Source organism: Tupaia chinensis, unplaced genomic scaffold, assembly GCF_000334495.1.
Source record: "Tupaia chinensis unplaced genomic scaffold, TupChi_1.0 Scaffold000515_1, whole genome shotgun sequence".
NCBI classification, from domain to species: domain Eukaryota; kingdom Metazoa; phylum Chordata; class Mammalia; order Scandentia; family Tupaiidae; genus Tupaia; species Tupaia belangeri.
In genome coordinates, this window is record NW_006160028.1 from 4,926,177 (window position 1) to 4,947,921 (window position 21,745).

At 37.8% G+C, this 21,745-nt stretch overlaps 1 protein-coding gene and 1 pseudogene across 1 annotated transcript in view; one reads left to right on the forward strand and one right to left on the reverse strand.

Moving 5' to 3' along the window:
- Positions 1-12,068, reverse strand: part of RTP4 (receptor transporter protein 4) — an 88,937-nt gene extending 76,869 nt beyond the window's left edge. The window contains exon 1 of the mRNA XM_027775027.1: positions 11,978-12,068. The gene's annotated coding sequence lies outside the window, so the exon portion shown is untranslated. The remainder of the gene's footprint in view (positions 1-11,977) is intronic.
- LOC102491907 (peptidyl-prolyl cis-trans isomerase FKBP1A pseudogene) lies at positions 5,358-5,670 on the forward strand (annotated as a pseudogene).
- Positions 12,069-21,745: the final 9,677 nt, after the last annotated feature.

Consider the following 21,745-nt stretch of genomic DNA (forward strand, 5'->3'; position numbering starts at 1 on the left):
GGACTCCCACATAATCGACCGTGGTTCAAGTCTTGGACACAGTGGCTCAAACTCACGGCAGGCACATGTGCGTGTGTGCCCGAGATCCTGAGAGGAGAATGGAGGAGAAGGGATTGCGGCGTGGCCATCCCCCAGGGGGGGTTGATTTCCCGCTTTCTGTCTCTCTGTCTCTGTCTTTCTGGCGAGCACATGTGCCCTATAGCAAAAAAAAAAAAAAAAACAAAAAAAAACAAACAAAAAAAACTCTCAAAAAAATAAACAAACAAATAAATAAAAGAGCATGCCTCCCAAAGAGAAAGCACCCACCTCCCATGAGGAATGGTCACCTCACAATTCTTTCTCCTCCATTTCTCCCCCACTTTGGGATTTTAGGTATGCATGCACATGTACCCAGCATGTTTCTCAAAGCCCTTGGTCCAGGACTCGAACTGGATGTTCAGCATCAACTGGCTGCCTCAACCACCAAGCCATGGAGCCGGCCCCTCATTTTCTTTTATAAGTCTTTCTATAATTTAGGTTTCGATATAAAATATTTTTCACTGTGACAAGGAATTAGTAGTAATATTTAGAGGCTAAACTGCACCAGATAAAGTGCTAAGAGATTTTCAAGGAACATCTCTTACAACAAATGAACAACAGAGGTTCAACAAGGGGAAGATTCCTCCCCAAGGTCAAAAATCCACTAAGTGGCAGAGTCTGGATTCCAGCCAGGTCTGTCAGGCTTCAAGCCTGTGTCTCCAACTCCATGTATTATTGCCTCTGTCTACACCAAAGAGTGTAGGTGGACATGATCGGAAATGGAGTTGAAGGCAGGAGCCTAGAGAAAGGAAAGCAGCTCAGAGGTGCTGACCACATTCCCGACGACACCGTGAGAGCTTGAACTGGACGATGCCAAAGGGATGATCGCTGGACTTGTTTTAGCATTTCTTTTCTTTTTTCGGGTTTTTGCCATAGGGTGCGTGTACTCGCCAGGGAGAGAGACAGAGAGAGAGAGAGAAATGAGAAATATTCCCCAGGGGGATAGCCATGCTGCAATCCCTTCTCCTCCATTCTCCTTTCGGGATTTAGGGCACACACATGCATGCACCCAATGTGATTTTCAATCTGCCGGGTCCAGGACTCAGACCATGGTGAGCCATATGGAAGCTCAGCACCTTAACCACAAAGCCTTCTTAGCAGACTTTAAAGTACTCGTGAGCAGGGAAAAAAAGACAAGCAAATATGTGTTATCACAAGTCATGTGCCCATATTCTGCATGCAAAAAAATTAGGGAAAATGGAATACTCAAATATTTTTTATTTTTGTGTAACTTTATCATGCCTAAAGCTGTGATTTTTGTTCATCATTTAGTAATACAAAACTACTAATTTTAAAAATTAGATTTAATTGAATAGTTATTTGTAACAGACATTTAAAATGTAATTTTAAAAATATTCTTTTGAAACATACAAAAATCGTACATAATAGGTATACTGTTACACTGTTAGGTAAACTTACGCAATTATACTAGTATCTCTATACTATGTAAACTGGCAAGAGGGGATAAAAGTGTCACCTGGAGATCCCCTTTTTCTTCCCCTTTCCCAGTCATTTTAAATCCCTTTAGGTTATTATGTTCTAGTACGTAGTTTAGGTAGGAGCCAGGATTCTCCAAAGGCTGTGTTTAGGCAGGAAAGTGTCCAGTGAGTTAATTAAGCCTGTCTTCAACCTGTCCTTGTCATTCTCATCCACTGCTGACACCTAGCAGACCTGTAACACAGAGATACTTGCCCAGGTCCACAAGAAGCCCTCATGGTCTGCAGTATTTGTTTTATGTGAAGAGATAGCAGCTATGAACACGATAATCAAGGGTGTTTCTGACCTTTCTCTGAGCATAATAGAATGGACCTAGAGTCCATTTCAGCCAGGCAATGGAGCACACAAATACAGCATGTTTTTCCAAATACATCAAACCAATGAGAATGAAAATAATATCAATCCATCAGGGATATTCCCATAGAGCGCTGCGCTTGGACCAGCGGGGTCTTTCTGAAATGTCCAGTCCAATATTGTTTCTGATATTCACTCAGACTTTTACTGTTTCAACACGCGTAGGGAGTGTGAAGCACTCCTCAATAGGAACTATTGGGCAAGTCATCGTGAGCGATACAGCAGTGGATATAAGTACATTCCTCCAGAAGATAACAATATAGCAGAATATATGAAATACAGATATAACTGACTACGACACAAGGCAGACACAGAGATGACTTAAAGAGGAAGTACAGAGGGCTGGTCGCGTGGCCTGGTGGCTAAGGGAGCTGGACCCCACCGTGACCAACGGTGCGGTTTGAATCCTGGCCCTGGTAGCCTGAACAACACACTGGCCCCATGTGCATGCGTGCCCCAAATTCCAACAGGGTGGAGAAATGGAGAAGGACTGCTGCAGGACTGTGCCCCACTGGAGTTGCGTCTGCCCTCTGCCTCTACCTGTCTTTCTCTGGCAAGCACACTTGCCCTCTGGCAGATAAAAACAAGAGGGAATATATAATGGTGTTGAACTTTAGAGCAGGAGAGGTGTAAGGGAAGGATTAATCAAGAAGGCTTTCCAGAGGAGAAGGCAACAATGAAATGATTAAGAGAATTTCAAGTATATTCACGCCATACCTCCCTGTTCATCAGAAAAAGACAACAGGATGGATTGGAAAGGTATTGCTTCAATCATATTACAGAGAAAAGGACTGAGGCTAGGGGATGTGAATTTACTTGTAAAGATCCATACTACAAGAAAGGCAAGACTGAAACCCAGATCTTCTGACCCTTCAGGTTTGGCCATGGTTTGGCCATGGTTTGGCCATGTCTTAGAGGATATCTGGGAAGGGTTCCTTCATATGTTGTTAAATCTCCTTTCTATTCCCTAAGGGGTTGAAATTCTCGAGTCATTTCTTAAGCCTTAGTAATGACTTTGAGCTGGACTGAATTAACTAGCTGTATTGTGGAGTTTTGTTTATTGCATTAGATTTAATATGTCTCTGGGGAGCTCTATGGATTTATACAGACCCTAGAGTTTCCTGTTGAAACCATTGTCCTGGAAAGAGTCTGGAATGATGCTCAAATACTTGAGTTTTTCTCAGAAACACAAGCATGAGGCATTTCCTGGAGTGTCTATTCATGTGTCCCCTGACTATTTATATTAATTAGTCAGTGAAACATTATGGTTATGATTATGGACTCTAGTGTCACATGAATGTCATTTGCAAATTGCTAGGCATATGGCATTGAATAGCTTACTTAGGCTCTCTAAGCTTTGGTCTCCAAATTTGTATGATGCAAATAATAATAATATCTAACTCAGAGGATTGTGAGTATATGGTAAGTGACTTTATGTAAATTGTTTTAATTATTATATCTTTCCTCACCCTCAAAATAATATAGACAATAACATAGAATCTTCTGCTTTGAGTGAAAATATCTTCAAAAACCAAAGGCAAATAAAGACTTCTCCAGATATACAAAATAAAGGCTTCTTCAGACATACAAAATTTGAAAGCATTAACACCAATAAGAGAAATATTTAAGGAAGCCTGTGAGGCAGAAGAAAAAAATCAAATGGAACTATGAATCTATAAAAGAATAAAGAGCATCAGAAATGGTTATCACACAGGCTTTATATATATATATATACATACATACATATATATTTGATTTTTCATTATTATTTAAACTTTTAAAGATAACGTTTGTTTGAATTAAACAAAACCCATTGCATTGTGGGGTTTATAATGTATGTATAAAGAAAATTAGTGATAATAATAGTATAATTATTTGAAATAGGAAAATGAAAATATATTATTGTAAGATCCTTATTGTCCACATGATGTTGTATAATATCAACTAAAAATATACTATAATAAGTTAAACCATAAAACAACCAGCAAAACAATTAAAGAATTATATCTAGTAAGTCAGTAAAGGAGATAAAATGAAGTCATAACAAATCTAAATTAATCCAAAGAAAGAAAAAGGAAAAATAAAAAGAACAAAGAGAACAAAAAACAGATGAGATAAGTAGAATATGAAGAGCAATATCCAGCACTCAGACCCAACCACTTAATGTGATATTAATAATTGCATTAAATGTAAATGGTCTAAGTCAGCAAGAGGGTGGAATAAGAAAGTTCTTATATCTCCCCAGGAGCAATGAAAATTCAGTAACCATATAACCATATACAGCTCTTTGTGGGAGCTTTGGGACCAAGTGTTCCACAGGGAGAAATGCTTGCTTGAGACCAACTTTGGTTCCACAGCAAACCCTGAAACAGCCCTGTAACTCAATTCTATATCTGCTTATCTTCAGTCTGAGGGCAGTCCTGACCTCCCTAGTACCCAGCAAGAAGCTTGCTTATTTCTGCTACTGGAGACAGGCCTGCAGACATCAGTCTCAACTAGTGAACCCTGAAGCAGGCTCACCATTTGATTCCATCCTCTCTTAGTCCAACCCAGGGCCAGATCTGTCTTCCCAAAGACCTACCTAATGACCCAGGGAAGACTTCCTAGTCAATTCAAAAGAGCCAGATTTTTGTGTGTACCTGATAATAGACTCATCATTTATGAACTCAAAAGGAAAACTTGAAACAGACCCCTATCCCAGTGCCGCACCGGTGCTCAATGTCCTAAATGCAGTCTAATTCTCCAAGAAACCATACAGGATCCATGCTTGCTCAGGCCCCTGGTAACAGGCCTAGTAACTTCAGACCATATTGTGGACCCAGCAATAGCCATATGATCTAAATCCAATCCCACTCAACTCCAATCCTGGAAACAATCCTATTAGCTCAGGAACACAACAGAAAAAGACCTTTACCAGGTGAAATTGGTCTGTAAAGAGTAGAGAGAGGAGGGCCAGCAGGTAGTGTGGTGGTTAAGGCACCAGACTCCCAAATGGCTGACTGCAGTTCGAGTCCCAGGCCTGGCAACTTGCTTTCTCACTTACTCTTTTATGCACACGTGCCCTGTAGCAAGTAAGAAAGAAAGAAAGAAAGAAAGAAAGAAAGAAAGAAAGAAAGAAAGAAGAAATATAATTAAATAAATAATTCTTAAAAAGAAAAAAAAGGGCTAGAAAAAGGCATTTGCTCTTTCAAGTGTACAGACACCACCTCAAGGCTATGAGGATGACAAAGGGTCAGGTAAATACGATACCATCAAAGGAAACTATTGGGTAGTCAGAAAAGTCATGACACATTTTTGCATAGAAAAACAAAGAAAAATATATCATGGGATGTGTGGAGAGTCGAGGCAGAGCTATGGAATTGCCCCCAGGTCCACTCTTGGTCCACACCGTCCAGTGCTTCACCTGCTCTCCCCGAGTCTGCACCACAATGGGAGTGCAGGTGAAGACCATCTTCCCCAGAGGTGGGCACACCTTTCTGAAGCATGACCAGACCTGAATGGTGCACTACACTGGGGTGTTTGAAGTTGGAAAGAAATTTGACTCTTCCAGGGACAGAAAAGCCCTTTAAGTTTATGCGGGGCAAGCAAGAGGTGATCCGAGGGATTGCCCAGAAGAGCGTGGGCCAGTGAGCCAAACTGGCCATCTCCCCAGACAATGCCTGTGGTACCGCTGAGCCCCCAGGCGTTGTTCCACCACACACCACTCTCATCTTCAATGTGGAACTTCCAAAACCGGCATGACAGGAATGGCTTCCTCCCTTGGTCCCCTCTCCTTGGATTTGCCATGGAGGGAAGTGGTGCCTCCAGATGCATGCACACAAATCCACACAGAGTTTTTCCTGATGTTCTACCACACTCTGTGTAGACATCTACCCTGAGTGAACGTGTTCTGTGACTCAGCTCTGTTTTCCACACCTCCATTTCCTTTTCCCCTTTTTCTTCGTATGTGTGTTTACCTAACATACGCCGTAAACCTCAAAATTTTCATTATATTTAGTTTTCATTTCGGGGTGAAGATTCAGTTTTAATCTTTTGGATATAGGTTTTCAATTAAGTATAGGGTCAAGTATTAACAGCACAAATGATAGGTTAACTTTAGAACAGGAATTGGTGGGGGGGAAGGGCACAAGAATCTTTGCTCTTTGGGGGATGAGATTTTTATCTATTGTATATTGAACATTCTTGCTGCTGCACTGCAAAGCCATAGGCACTGTTGAGGACTGAATTATTCTTTTAGTTGAGAAACTTCCTTGGGTTAATTACATTAAAACCTCCCCAAAGCAGAAGTGGGAGTAGAGCCTTTGTCTCCACCAACCCCACCGCCTCTCCTTCCCTTTAAACCCCTTGCCTTTTAAAAGCAGATCATTTCCACTGTGATATGAACACTACACATAGCTGTCCCTGGGCCATCAGGGACCTCTGAAGCCTTCTTAGTGGCCTGGCTTTTTCTTTCTTTCTTTCTTTCTTTTTCTTCTGTCCTGTGGTTTTCTAATAGGTTTTCTGGACTTTTGTAATCTCGTAACTATCCAAGCTCCACCATGTCCTAGATTTTAAGAACTTTAATCAAAAGTTTAAAATGAAGGTGCCGTTTGTACACTTAACACCCAGTGAAACCCGACTATCACGACACACCCATGAGTGTTCTCTTAAGAAAGTGATGCTGGTCATCGCAGCTTCAGCATCGCCTGGTTTTTGATGCTTGGCTCTCTCTGCTGATCTCAGAGTTTCCTGGCTTTTCTTCCCTCAGTCCCTTCTCATCCTGTGCTGTCCTGTGTAGTGGTTTGGTGAGAGAAATTGTTGTTCCTCCCATCCTCCCTGCCCCCAGTCCCTGGGACCACATATGAGTTTTAAGTTTTATTATTGCAATGAAAGTGCTTTATGCTGGCATTCCAAAAAGAAAAAAAAAAAGACTTTTCTGATGACCCAATATTAAAATTCCAGTAACCAACTTTACAGAAATACATATAAGTTGTCTGACAAAGAATTTATATAGTCTCTTTAAAAAGTTAAATAAGATGTAAGATAACAGATAGATAACTAACCAAAATCAGGAAAACAATGCATGAACAAAATGAGACATTTAATAAAGAAATAGAAACAATGAGACACAGTCATTTGATTCAAGTGGTTGAATATGGAAGATTATTGCTAAACTGAGTAAGCCAAACTTAGAAAGACACTGTATATCCCTACTCAATATGTACTGTCTACAATCTAGGCAGAAATGGAAAGATCTGAAGATCTCATAGTAGAGAGGAAAAGTATACATATTAGAGTCGGTAAGGGAGGGGAGTGGATGGTAGAGGGAGGGTGGGAGAGGCAAAGGGAAGAAATATTTAAGACCCAAGAATGTAAAATTCTCTGTTGAAAATAATATATACAGCAATATCTTTGATTTGATTGTCAAAAAAATGAATAAATGAAATAGAAAAATTCTCTTTATTAGTATTTTTTTTATTTACTTTTTTTTTTGAGAGGTTTTCGCTATAGGGTGTGTGTGCTCACCAGACAGACAGAGAGACATAGAGACAGAAAGCAAGAAATCACCCCCCAGGGAGGATGGTCACGCCGCAATCCCTTCTCCTCCATTCTCCTCTCAGGATCTTGGGCATGCACGCAGACGCGCCCGGTGTGAGTTTTAAGTCACAGGGTCTGGGACGCGAACCGCGGTCGACTACGTGGGAGTCCAGTGACACAGCCATTATGCTAACTGCTGGTTCCCTCTTTATTAGTATTTGTAAACAGATTGCTCTAAACCTTATGTTATGTGTACCATGCAAGGCCATCATTAAATTGTTAAAAATTAGCAATTTACTGCTAGACACTTAATTAACATAGGTGTAACATAGCCATCAGATATTAGCATCATCTCCCACAAGTTGACTTAAAACAGAAGCATTAGCATGATTTGAAGAAATCTCCAGAAGCACATCTGTCTGTCTCTGTCTCTCTCTTTCCTAATAGCCATTGAATCCATAATGTAACTTTAAATTCTTGTAGCTTTATGTTTGCCTTCAGTAATTTTTTTTTTCTTTTCTTTTCTTTTCTTTCCTTTTCTAGAGAGAGATTTTTGTTACAGGCATTTGCACTCACCAGAGAGACAGAAAGCGAGAAATCACCCCTCAGGGGGATGGCGATGCTGTAATCCCTTCTCCTCTGTTCTCTTCTCTGAATTTTGGGCAAACACGCACACACATTCAGCATGAGTTTTAAGTCACCAGGTCCAAGACTTGAACATGGTTGACTACGTAGGAGCCCAGCAACACAATCATTACGCCATCTGCTGGTCCCTTACTTTCAACAAATTTTAAATGCTATGGTTTAAAAGGATACTGAGGGACCAGCAGATGGTGTAATGGTTGTGTTGCTGGACTCCCACGTAGTCAACCATGGTTCAAGTCCTGGATCCAGTGGCCTAAAAGTCATACCAGGCCCATGTGCATGCATGCCCAAAATTCTAAGAGGAGAATGGAGAAGATATTCCAGTGTGGCCATCTCCCTTGGGGGGATAACTTCTTGTTTTCTGTGTCTCTGGTGAGTACACGTGCCTTATAGCAAAAAACTCTTAAACAAAGATGTTGAGACAAAAGTTTGAGAACAAATAGTATATGTGGATAGTCACAAAGTATCTTTCTTGAGATAGTCATTAATTACCAAAAAAGGAAAAGTAATTTCACAGTGTAGATACTGAGCCCATTCTACTACAACCAAGTAATGTTAACCCCAGAAGTGAAAAGACATATGAACAAGCCATGTACTCCATGACTTTGTGGTACTGAAAAGAGCCCATCACTTCTGGGGTATTCTGGCCAAAATTTCAGAATTTTAATCAAGTCATAAAAAAAAACAGACAGGCCCAAATAAAAGGACATTCTACAAAATAAGTGACCAGTATTCTTCAAACTTTTCCATGTTAATTAAGATTCAGCTGCCTTAACCACTAGGCCAGGGACTGATCCAAAAAGATCTATTGAAACAAAAAAATTGATATTTTTACCTTAGGAAAGAACAGAAACTGAAAGATTGGAAGGTATCGTAGCAGGGAGGGTAGATGTAGATACTAGAGATAGTACAGGGTGTTGGATACTAGGGGTGTGGGTAATAGGGGAAGAGAGGAACAGGGAAAAATCATTTAAAAAATGAAAAAATAGATTAAGAAATAGGTAAGTTTTGTGTAATAGATTTTAGCTTCTTTTACCACACAAATGAAAAAAAAATATGTTAATCTGTTTGTAGCTGAATTTATCTCAACATTTTGTAAACCTCAAATGTACCCAATAAAAGATTTTTAAAAAATAAGAAAAAAAAAAAAGAAAAGACAGACAAGGAGGGCCAGCAGATGGGATAAGGCTAAGGCAGCTGGATTCCACATGGCTGACTTTGCAGTTCAAGTCCCACACCTGGTGACTTGATGATCATACCAGGTACATGTGTGTGTGCATGCCCCAAATCCCAAAAGATGGAGGAGAAGAGATTGTGGTGTGGCCATCCCCACTGGGACGTGATTTTACTCTTTCTATCATCTATCTATCTATCTGTGTCTATCTATCTATCTCTGTCTCTCTGGGGAGGTCATATGGTCTATAGCAAAAACTTAAAAAAAAAAAAAAAGACAAGGAAAAACTGACAAACTATCACAGATGGAGAAACTAGTCAATGCCAATAAAGTCTGTAGTTCAGTAAACAACATTGTGTCAGCATTCATCTCTCCATTTTGATCATCGCACTGTGGTTTTATAGGATGTTAACATTAAAAGGAAGCTGAGTGAAGGTTATCGGGGATGTCTATACTATTATTGTAGTTTTTTGCCAAGTCTAAAATTGTTGCAAATCAATGGAGGAGAGAAGACGGCACAGTAGTAAAGTGTCAGGTTCTGTGGTGCTGACTCAAATGGGACAGTTCCGGGTTTAAAGCCAGAGACCTCGCCTCAGTGCACAGGCACCCACGCATCCATGGCCTGAGGTCGGCTGGCTGGGGGTGGGTCATGACATCAAAGCCCTATTGGAAGTATCTCTGGCTCTCTCTTTCTCTCTATCTCTGTCTCGTTCATGGAACAAGAATATAAACTAAAAATTATTTTTTAAAAAGAGGCTTTAAAAAAGCAAACACACAACAAAAACTACATTTAAAAAAAAATAAAAAATAAAAATAAAACAAAAATCCTGGAGCTAAAGCATACAATAGTAAAACTGGAAAAAAAGGAAAAGAAAACTTTAACAGCCGACTGAATTATGCATAATAAAAACCCTGCCAAACTTTAAGAGAGGTCATTTGAAGTTAGAGAAGCAGAAAATAAAAAGAATGAAAAAGAGTGAAGAAAGTGTAAGGAGCCTGCATAACATCATGGAGCAAACGAGTATACGCATCAAAGGCATTTCAGAAAGAGGAGAGAGAGAGAAAGGAAAGTAAGATTATTTAAAGAAATAATGGCTGAAGACTTCCTAAATTTTGGGAGAGATGAACATATGCATGAAATTTAAAGGATCCCAAGCAAAGAAGATACCTCAAGATACGTTATAATCAAATTGTCAGAGATCAAAGACACAGAGGGAATCTTTTTTTTTTGGAGAGGTTTTTTGTTTGTTTGTTTTGTTTTTGTTATAGGGCGTGTGTGCTCACAAGACAGAGAGACAGAAAGCAAGAAATCACCCCCCAGGGAAGATGGCCATGCCACAATCCCTTCTCCTCCATTCTCCTCTCGGGATATTGGGCACACACACACGCACCTGGCGTGAGTTTAAGCCACCAAGAACAAGACTCGAACCGCGGTCGACTACATGGGAGTTCAGCAACAAAGCCATTATGCTAACTGCTGGTCCCAAGACACATAGGGAATCTTGAAACCGACAAGAGAAGAGAGACTCACCATCTGCAAAGGAAATCCAGAAGGCTATCCATTGCCTTCTCCATAAAAACCTTGCAGTTCAGAAAGGAGAGAGATCATATATTCAAAATAATAAAAGAAAATAAAACTGCCAAGCAAGCATACTGTATTTGAAAAAGTTATTCTTCAGAAACAAGAGATCAAAGACATTCCTAGACAGACAAAAGCTGAGGGAGTACATCCCCTGCCATACAAGAAATACTAACAGGAGTTCTTTGAGCCAAATGAAAGGATGCTCAGATAACATGGAAACATATCAAAGTACAAAACTCACTGATAAAGAAAAAATGTATAGTCTAAGTCAGAAAACCCTTGTACTCTATCAGTGATGTATAAAGCATTTTCAAATCTAGAATAAAAGTTAAGAGACAAAAGTATCCAAAATAAATATAGTTACAATAACTCATTAGTGGATACACAGTATAAAAGATTTGAAGGGTGACATTGAAGTCATAAAATCAGGGATGGGAGAAATACAACTGCTGTTTTTATATGTAATTGAAGTTAAGTGATTGTTAGGTTAAAATAGAATATTATAAGATGTTTTACGTAAGCCCCATGGTAATCATTAAGAAAAAATAAACCTTTAGTAAGCACATAAAAGACAAAGATAAAGAAATCAAAGTATATTACTATTGAAAAAAATTAAAGAAAGTAAGAGAGGAAGAAATAAGTTATAAAACAGTCATAAAGCAATTAACAAAATGAGTGAGTCTACAGGAGACTCAGTCTAGCCTTAGGGACACACAAGCTGAAAATAACAGGATGGTGAAAAATGGTCCATGCAAGTGGTGTCCAAAAGAAAGCAAAGATAACTATTAGATTTATACTAGACAAAGCAGACTATCAGTAAACTCTATCACAAGAGGTAAAGAAGATCGTTATATAATAAAAAATTTTCAATTCATCAAGAGGGCAAAACAATTATAAATAGATATGTACCCACCATGGAAACATCCAAATATTTAAAGCAAATATTAGCAGAAATAAAAGGAGACATTAGACAGCAATATTAGGGAACTTTACTACCTCCCTTTCAACAATGGATCAATTAGCCAGGCGGAAAATCAACAAAGAAACACATACCTGAATATACTATAGAGCAAACAAAGCTAACATTTGCAGAACCTTCCACTCACCAACAGTAGAAGACACATTCTTACCAAGTGCACATGGACGATCTCTAGGAAAGATCATAGGCTGGGTCACAAAACGAGTCTTCACAACTTGGAGAACGTTGAAATCATATCAAGCATTTTTTCCCAACCACAACAGTATGAAACTAGAAATCAAAAGCAGAAGAAATTTTGAATATCTTCTAAGTATGTGGAAATTAAGCAATATACTTGAACAACGAATGGGTCAAAAAAGCCAAAAGGTAATTCAAAAACTTTCTGAAAGAAACAGCAATGACATACCAAAGCTAATGGGATGGAACAAAGCAGTTCTAAGAAGAAATTTTATGGTGATAAATGTCTAAATTAAGAAAAAAAAAAAACACTCAAATAAACAACCTAACTTTATAACTCATGGATCTAGAAAAAGAACAAATTAGGCCAATGTTGGAAGAAGAGAGGAAAGGATAAAGCATACAGCAGAATAAATAAAATAGAGACTAGAAAGACAATATAAAAGATCAACAAAAGTAAGAGTTGTTGAAAGTTCAAGGAAGAAAATTAAAAATAACTTCAACCCCTCACACAATAATCATTATCAGAGCAAGCTTTATTCCACCTTTGCCATTATAGTCATCCTTAGAGATTAGGTTGGAGAGAGAGAGAAAATGAGAGAGAGGGGGAACACTTTTCAAAGGTATTCATATACAATTGCTATAAATATTAAATAAAAATATAATATTTTTTAAAAATGAGGTGTCCTTTTCCTAGAAAAAGATCTCAACAGATTTGTTCTGTATGTTAAAAATACAGGACCTGGGCCAGCCAGTGCTGTGCTGGAGAAGGAAACCCACATGGTCAGCTGTGCAGTTCCAGTCCCAGACCCAGTGGCTTGAGAACACATCAGGCTAGTGTGCACGCATGCCCAAAATCCTGAGAGGAGAATGAAGGAGAGGGGATTATGGAATGGACACTCCTGTGGATGGTGCTTTCTCACTTTCTCTGTGTGTGTGTCTCTCTGAAGAATTAACATGCCCTATAGCAAATTAAAAAAATAAATAGAAGAAGAAGAAGAAGAATACAGGGTTCACTCTGCAGTCTGGTTAAGGGAGCAGATCGCATGTGTTCGATCCACATGGTTTAAAATCCTAACCTGTTTCCTCACTTTAAGTCTTAAGCAAAGTTCTCTTAACATTTTTTTAGTTTTGATTTATTAAAGCTAAAATTGCCTTTATTGACATTTAAAAAATTTAAAAATACCTATTTAGTGACCCCAGTAAGCTATATAGCCTCAGCAAGTTGCTATTTTATAGTATATTCATTCTACCCACAATTTCATGCCTAAAGTCCAATATTTATTCAGATATGTATATATCAGCTGAACTTGCTATTGAAAGTAGTTAGATCAATTAAGATATTTTGTTAACCAGTAAACTGTGGGGAGAAGAAAAAGGAATGGAAAGCAACTGCAGATATCTGACGAAGTGTGGGAGGAGGGTGGGAAGTACCAGACAATGAGAAATGGGGGAGGGGGTGCACAGAATATATATATATATATGTATATGTGTGTGTGTGTGTATATATATATAATGGAAAATTATTTGTTGATGATAACATGTTTGACTAAGCCACTATACAGTGTATTCTGGATGGGGAACTGCATTTTGTATGCTGTGATGATGTTCAGTGAATCAATGTAAAATAAGTGATTTTTTTAAAAAAATCTAATAAACACTAAAATCCACAAAAAAGATAAAATTGACATTTACCTAGACTATGCAAGAAAAACAGAGAAATCCAGCACATAAAATTATAAATAAAAGATATTAAAACAGATGCCACTGAACTAGAAAGGATCAAAAGCCACTACGAATAATTATATGCCAACAAATTGAATAACCTAGGGTAAATAAGTACATTTCTATAAACATACAATCTGCAAAACTGACTCATTTAGAAGTAAAAATATCTAAAATTTCCTATAACTAGTAAGGAGATTGAATCAGTAATCAAACACCTCCAAAATCACAAGACCAATTATGGGTGAACTCTATGGAACATTCAGAGAACTAACCTCAATTCTTCACAGACTCTCTTCCAAAAAATGAGGAGAATAAAAAACTTCCGAACTCATTTTACAAAGTCTGCACTATTCTCCCACAAAAAAAATAAAACAGACAACAAAGAAAGAATGAGGAAAGAAAATTACAGACTGTTATCCCTAATAAGCAAAAAATCCTCAATGAAATACTAAGAAACAGAATTCAACAGCACATTAAAAGGATTATTTATCATGGGATGCAAGAATGGTTCAAAATATGCAAATCATTCAACGAAATACACTATATTAACAAAATAAAGAACAAAAAGCATATGATCAGCTAAATAGTCAATAGATACAAAAGATCATTCATCAAAATTCAACATCCCTTTATGATAAAAATTCTCAACAAATTTAGAGAACATGTATCTTGACGTGAGAAAGAACATAAATAAAAAGCCCACAGCTAATGCCTAAACTGTGAAAAAGCTAAAAGCACTTCCTCTAAGCTTAGGAATAATACAAGGGTGCCCGCTCTTGCCACTTCTATTCAACAGAGAACTGGAAGTCCTAGTCAAAGCAACTGGAAAGAAATAAAACAAAAAGAAATGAAAGGAATCTGAATTTTAAAAAAAGAAGTTAAGTTGTTTCTGTTTACAGATGACATGATCTTTTACATAGAAAAAAACACCCAAAAAAACTGCTAAAACTAATAAATGAATTCATTAGTTTCAGGATACAAAGTCAACACACAGACTTCAGAGTTATTCCAATACATTAGCAATAAGCCAGACAGAAAAGGAATCGAGAAACAATCTCCATTTAAATGACCATGAAAAAAGATTAAAATATTAGGAATAAATTTAACCAGGGAGGTAAAAATCTAAATACATGACATGGGTGAAAAAATTTGAAGACATATAAAGAAATGTAAAAGTATCCTGCATTTAGAGATTTGAAGAATTAACATTGTTTAAAATTGCCATACCATTTCAGCCAGCCAGTGGCATGGTGGTTAAGGCAGCTGGATCCCATGTGACCAGTTACACAGTTCAAATCACAGACCCAGCAATTTGAAAAACATATTGGCACATTCGTACGCATGCCTAAAATCCTTGAGGAGAGATGAAGAGAAAGGATTATGCTGTGGCCTTCCCCTATGAGTGGTGATTTCTCACCGCTTCCTGTCTCTCTGTTACTCTCTGTCCCCCCAGCAAGCATAAGCATCCTTTAAATTTTTTAAATAGTCACAATACCTGAAATGATCTGCAGATTTAATGCAACTTCTATCAAAATTTTAATGGTATTTTCAATAAAAATAAGAAAAAAAAAACTATTCTAAACATCATAGAAGAGCACAAAAGACCCTCAAATAACCAAAGATGCAGAAATCCTCAATGAAATATTAACACTGAGAAAGAAAATCTTGAAAAGAGAGAATAAAGCCAAAGACATTCCTGATTTCGAATTATAATCAAAGTAAATGGTTAAAGCTATAGAAATCAAAACATGTGAGTGGGACAAAAACAGAGGCACAAACCAATGGGATAGAATAGAGAGCCTGGAAATAAACACACGTGAATACAGCCAACTAATCTTTGACAAAGGTGTCAACAATATAGAATGGGAGAAAGGATAAGCTCTTCAATAAATGGTGTTGAGAAAACTTTGTATCAGTATGCAAAAGAATGAAATTAGACCCTTATCTTATACCAGATACCAAAGTGAACTTGAAATGAATTAGACTCAAATATAAAGACCTGAAGATTCCTTGAAAATATTAAGGATAGACTCACCATACAATCCAGGCAATCCCCTTCCAGGTATATGACCAAAGAAAATGAAATGTTGACGAGATATCTGCACTTCTGTATTTATTGTAAGTTTATTCACAATAGCCAAGATATGGAAATGACCTAAGTGTCCACTGACAAATGAATACAAGAAGAAAATGTCACACACACACACACACACACACACACACACACATCCAGAGGAATATTACTCAGTCTTTAAAAAAGGCATACCATCATTTTACAACAATGTAGATTATAACGAACCTAAAAGGTATTACGTAAAGTGAAATAAGCCAGGCATAGAGGAAAATATTACATGATCTCACTTATAAATTGGATCAGAAAAGGATGAACTCATAGAAATAGAAAATAAAATCATGGCTATAAGAGGCTGGCAGTGTAGAGTGGATGGGGAGATGTTGGTGAAAGGATATAAAATTTCATTTAGGAGGAATAAGTTCAAGAGATCCATTGTACATCATAGTTTTCGTAGTTTAAGAACAACTTATTGTATTCTTGAAAATTGTTAAGGAAGGCTAGCCCAAGCCCTGGTGGTTAAGGAAATGGAGCCCATGTAGCCAGCTGCACAGTTCAAGTCTCAGACCTGGTGGCTTGAAAACCATGCTAGGTGCATGTGTCTTCATGCCCAAGATCCTGCGAGGAGGCAGGGTTGGAAAAGAAAGGATTGAAGCATGACTGTTTCTCAATGGGGGCAGGGAGGTGCTTTCCCACTTTCCTTCTCTCTGTGTGTCTCTGTTTCTCTTTGGTGAGCATACACGCTCTCTAGCAAACAAAAGGAAGGAAGGAAGGAAAGAAGGAATGTTGGCACATTCGTACACATGCCCAAAATCCTTGAGGAGAGATGAAGAGAAAGGATTATGCTGTGGCCTTCCCCTATGAAGGATGCTTTCTTCCTTTCTTTCTCTCTCTCTCTCTCTCTCTCTCTCTCTCTCTCTGTCCCCCAGCAAGCATATGCACCCTTTAAATTTTTAAAAAATAGTCACAATACCTGAAATGATCTGCAGATTCAATGCAACTTCTATCAAAAATTTTCCATAAAAATAAGAAAAAAAAAACTATTCTAAACCTCATATAGGATCAGAAGAGATGCCCAAATAACCAAAGATGCAGAAATCCTCAATGAAATACTAACACTGAAAAAAAAAAATATCTTGAAAAGAAAGAATAAAGCCAAAGACATTCCTGATTTTGAATTATAATCAAAGTAAATGGTTAAAGCTATAGCAATCAAAACATGTGAGTGGGACAAAAACAGGAAAGAAGGAAGGAGGACAAAAGGAAGGAAGGAAGGAAGGAAAAAAAGGAAGAAAGAAGAAAGAGAAACAGAAACAGAAAGAGAAACAGAAAGAGAAACAGAAAGAGAAACAGAAAGAGAAAGAGTTGGTTTCTAAGGATGTAGATTTTAAGTGTTCTTACCATAAAAATATACGTACGTGAGGCTATGCATCTGTTAATTAGCTCAATTTAGCCATTCACAATGCATACATATTTCAAAATAGTATGTCGTACATGATAAATATACATAATTTGTATTTGTCAACATAAACAAATTAATTATTTTTTTTAAATACTAAAATGTGGGGAGGGAAACAAGCCTGCGGAATAGCCAGCTTTTCAGAGATGCTTTTTTTGTGAAGACATAATTTCTATTTGTCAACATAAACAAATTATTTTTTTTAAATACTAAAATGTGGGGAGGGAAACAAGCCTGCGGAATAGCCAGCTTTTCAGAGATGCTTTTTTTGTGAAGAAGTATTTTTGTTTTTAAAATCTTGCTTTTAAAGTCATTGTCATTCAGCTCTGCTGTGTTGTGACAAGTGAAAAGTTTAAATTTGCCCTGTGGTTTGGCCAGAGAAAGCTGATGGGCCACCAGGCCCATGTGCTTCACATGCCCATGAGCGTCAGCCAAGACGCGCTGGCTGAGTCTCACTGGGAGGTCTTCCCAGCTCTTTTCCAAATGACTTCAGTTTTATGTCATTTTGCCTGAGCCTCAGAGTAGCATGAGAATCAAGAGACATGGGTACCATATATTGTTAGCTACTTGGTTTATCTTCTAAGCTCTCACGGGCTTGTTCCCATCTCCTATACTGCTATCAAACGGGTAGAGTTTTAGAAACTATCAAACCATGTGCTCTATTAAAAGCCTTTTCTGTTTCCCTGTTGCCAAAAGTCCAGTAATCCTCAACTCTGGCCCACATTTAAGATTCTGAATCAATTAGTCTGGGAGTCGTGGCAGAAATATGATTTTGCACAGTTCCCCTTATGACTCTAATATCCAGTCAGAGTTGAGAACCACTGGCCTCTGTGGTAAATTTTCTACCTCTAGCATGATATGCGAGGTTCTTTGTATCGATTCCTACTCACATCTCTTCCCCATTTCAGTAAATTGGACCAGTACCATTTGAAGTAGGAATTCCAAGACTTATCTTTTCTTTCTTCTTCTCCCTTATTCCTCCCTCTCAATTTATAGCCAGGTTCAGGCTTTTCTTCTTAGAAAATATATTTTGCCTTTGCCTCTGTTTGCTTTTCTTCATATCCACAATCACCACTCTGATCCGTTCAAGCATTCTCTCTCCTACCCAGGGCTGCCTTATGACTTTTATGGATGTCCTCATTCCTAAAAAAAAAAAAAGAAAGAAAGAAAGAAAGAAAATTAAAAATGAAAATGAAAATGAAAGGTCTATGTATTTTTATCAGCAGAAACTCCCACCCAGCCTGCTGTGGAGTAGGAGTGTCCCTCCAGCCTTCAAGAACCAATATCTGGTTCCTGCAATCCCAGAGAAAAAAGGCGTGACAGGGAGACCCTGCAATCCCATGGATAGAAGCCGAGGAGGGAAGTTGGCAGAAAGCTTATACACATCAATGAGTAAAATACAAGAGATCACAAAAATGTCAGAAAAAAAAATCAGACAACTCATTGTATCAATATTCAACAAGAATCAAGAGACTATTGTATCAATAATCAACAAGAATTAAACAGAGAACGAATTACAGGAGACAAGAAAAATCTTTCCATGGTATGAAGGAGAAACTCCATAAAAAGACAGACACAATGAAAAAGAATCAAACAGGACTTCTGGAGATCAAAAAATATATATGCTGCAGGAAGGACCAGCAGTTAGTGAAATGGCTATGTCTTTGAACTCCCATATAGGTTACTGCGGTTCGAGTCCTGGACCAGGTGGCTTAAACTCATGCAGGGCACGTGTGCGTGCGTGCGTGCCCAAGATCCCGAGAGGAGAATGGAGGAGAAGGGATTTCAGCATGGCCATCCCCCCTGGGGGGTGACTTCTCGCTTTCTGTCTGTCTCTCTCTGTCTTTCTGGCGAGCACAAACTCCCTATAGCAAAAACCTCTCAAAAAAAAAAAAAAAATATATATATATATATACATTTTTTGCCCAACGACAGATTAGACAGCATAGAAGAAAGAATCTGTGACCTTAAAGACACTTTAGCCCAAACAACTGAAAAGAATAAAAGAATAATTATTAGAAATGAAGACAAGATACATGGATCCTGAACTTCAGCTGTGAACTAGTGCTTTCAGAGACTTAAAATGAAGATTTTTCTGCTAAAACTTCTTCCTCACTTATTTCTAGTGGGTAATGTTGCCTTTCTCTTTGTCTCCAGTTCTCTCTGTCTCTCTGTGTCTCCCTGAGTCTTTTAATTTTTTTTTTTTAAGGTAAAGTATTCTCTGGGCTTTCAAGCCCCTTTATTGTGTTAATAGGTGCCTCTCCCCTTCCCTTTAGGAAAGGCACAAACCCAGGCCCACCTCCACATGGATCCTGAACTTCAGCTGTGAACTGGTGCTTTTGTGCAGTGTGTGCACGCCGCATGGTTTTCAATCTTCGCATTTTAATATTAAAATCTATAGTTTTTTATTATTTTATGTTTTCTTCTTTCCTTTTCTTTAATTCTTTTCTTTTTTTTTTCTCTTTACTCATTTGCTTCTCAGCCTCTGCTCACTAAGTGTCTAGACAGGTCCAAGTGAATGGAATCTATACATCTGAATACAGTTAGGGTCAGAATATTCCTCTATCCTCTACTTCCACTGATTCTGATGCACAAAGAGTGAGAACGGAACAGAAGAGAGATTGCAGAGCACCTCCCCCCTGCACACCTCTGAATGCTCAGACTGAACTTCAAGAATTAGAAAAAACACACCATCCATCTGATGACTAGAAATCACCGCAGGGTCACAAGAAATATGGAAAAACAAGAAAATACCTCCCCTCCAAGGAAAAATAAGTCCTCTTCATCCTCAGACAGTATGATGAAATTCATGGAAATGTCTGATAAAGAATTTAGAATTTTCATGGTGACAAAGCTCACAGAGATCGAAGAAAAGAGAAACAATGAACTGCCGAAGAGGCAGGGGAAAGGAGCTGACAAGCTTCAGGAGGTGAGGAAATTCTTGTAAGATCTAAAAGAGAAATTACACCCTTTAAAAAGAATCAAATAGACCTGTTAGAAATGAAGACTATAATACAGGAAGTCAAAACCTCCCTTGAAAGTATTCAGAGCAGACTAGATCACACTGAAAATCAGATCTCAGTTGTAGGAGATAAAATTACTGGCCTAGAAAAATCCACCATGAAGACTGAGAAAATTGTCCAAAAACATGAGAATACTATACAAAAAATACTAGATACCATCAAACATCCAAAAATCCAGATAATTAGTATCCCTGAAGGGGAAGAGACCCATAAGGGCATTGACAATCTATTCCATGAAATCCTGCAAGAAAACTTTCCAAACCTAGAGAGGCATTCAAAAATCCAGTTCCAAAAAATACAAAGGATCCCAAATAGAATCAACCTAAGAAGATCTTCTCCAAGACACATTACAGCCAGATTGAGCAAAACCACAGACAAAGACAAGATACTAAGATTGGCAGGAGAGAAACTGAAAGTTACCTACAAAGGATATCCCGTCAAGCTGACAACAGATCTTTTGTCGGAAACAATGTGAGTGAGGAAAGAATGAGAAAATATATTCAAAGTGTTAAGGGAAAAGCAATTGCAACGATGGATACTACAGCCGGCAAGATTACCCTTTATATGGGAAGAAAAGACAAGAACATTCTCAGATAAACAAAATATGAAAGAATTTACCAACACCAGACCAGATCTCCAAGAAATTCTGCAGGGAGTGCTATGCCAAGAAAATTAAATACAGTCACACAGAAATAAGTTTTCAAAAACTAAGAAAATGGCCAACTTAATCATGGGCACAAGTCTGGAGTTGAATATTATATCCCAGAATTTAATTGGGAAAATTGAATCACAACAAAAGATAAAAAGTACATGAGACTGAACTAGTGAAATAGAAGTTTATAACTTTTGACTAAAACATTGTTATTTTTTTTCTAGGCTTTGTTTTCCAATTTTAAGGATTTTTGTCTTGTCTTGAGCTGTCAATAGGCTTATATGGTACCTACTATTTGAACAGAATCCCAACTTGTTTCCTGGCCTCAAGTTTTAAGCATATTTCCTTAGCATTTCTTTGATTTATTAAAGTTAAATCTGCTTTTCTTGAAATTGAAAAATATAGTAAAAAGTACATAATTAATCACCATAGTAAATTCTATAGCATCAGCTAGGTGCTACTTTATAGTATATTCATTCTACTCAGAGTTTCATGCCTTAAGTCAGACATGTATTCATAGATATGTACATATCAGCAGAGCCTGCTATTGAAAGTAGTTAGATTATTTAAGAAATTTTGTGAATCAATAAAATGTGTGGGGGGGAAAGAAATGGAAAACAACCGTGGACACCTGAGATAGTGTGGGAGTAGTGTGGGAAATGGCAGAGGGTGATAAATAGGGGGAATATATATATATATGAAACTATAAATGGAAAATGGAAAATTATTGATGATAACATGTGTGATTAAGCTACTATGCAGCATCTTCTGGATGGGAAATTACATTTTATATTCTGTGACAATGCTCG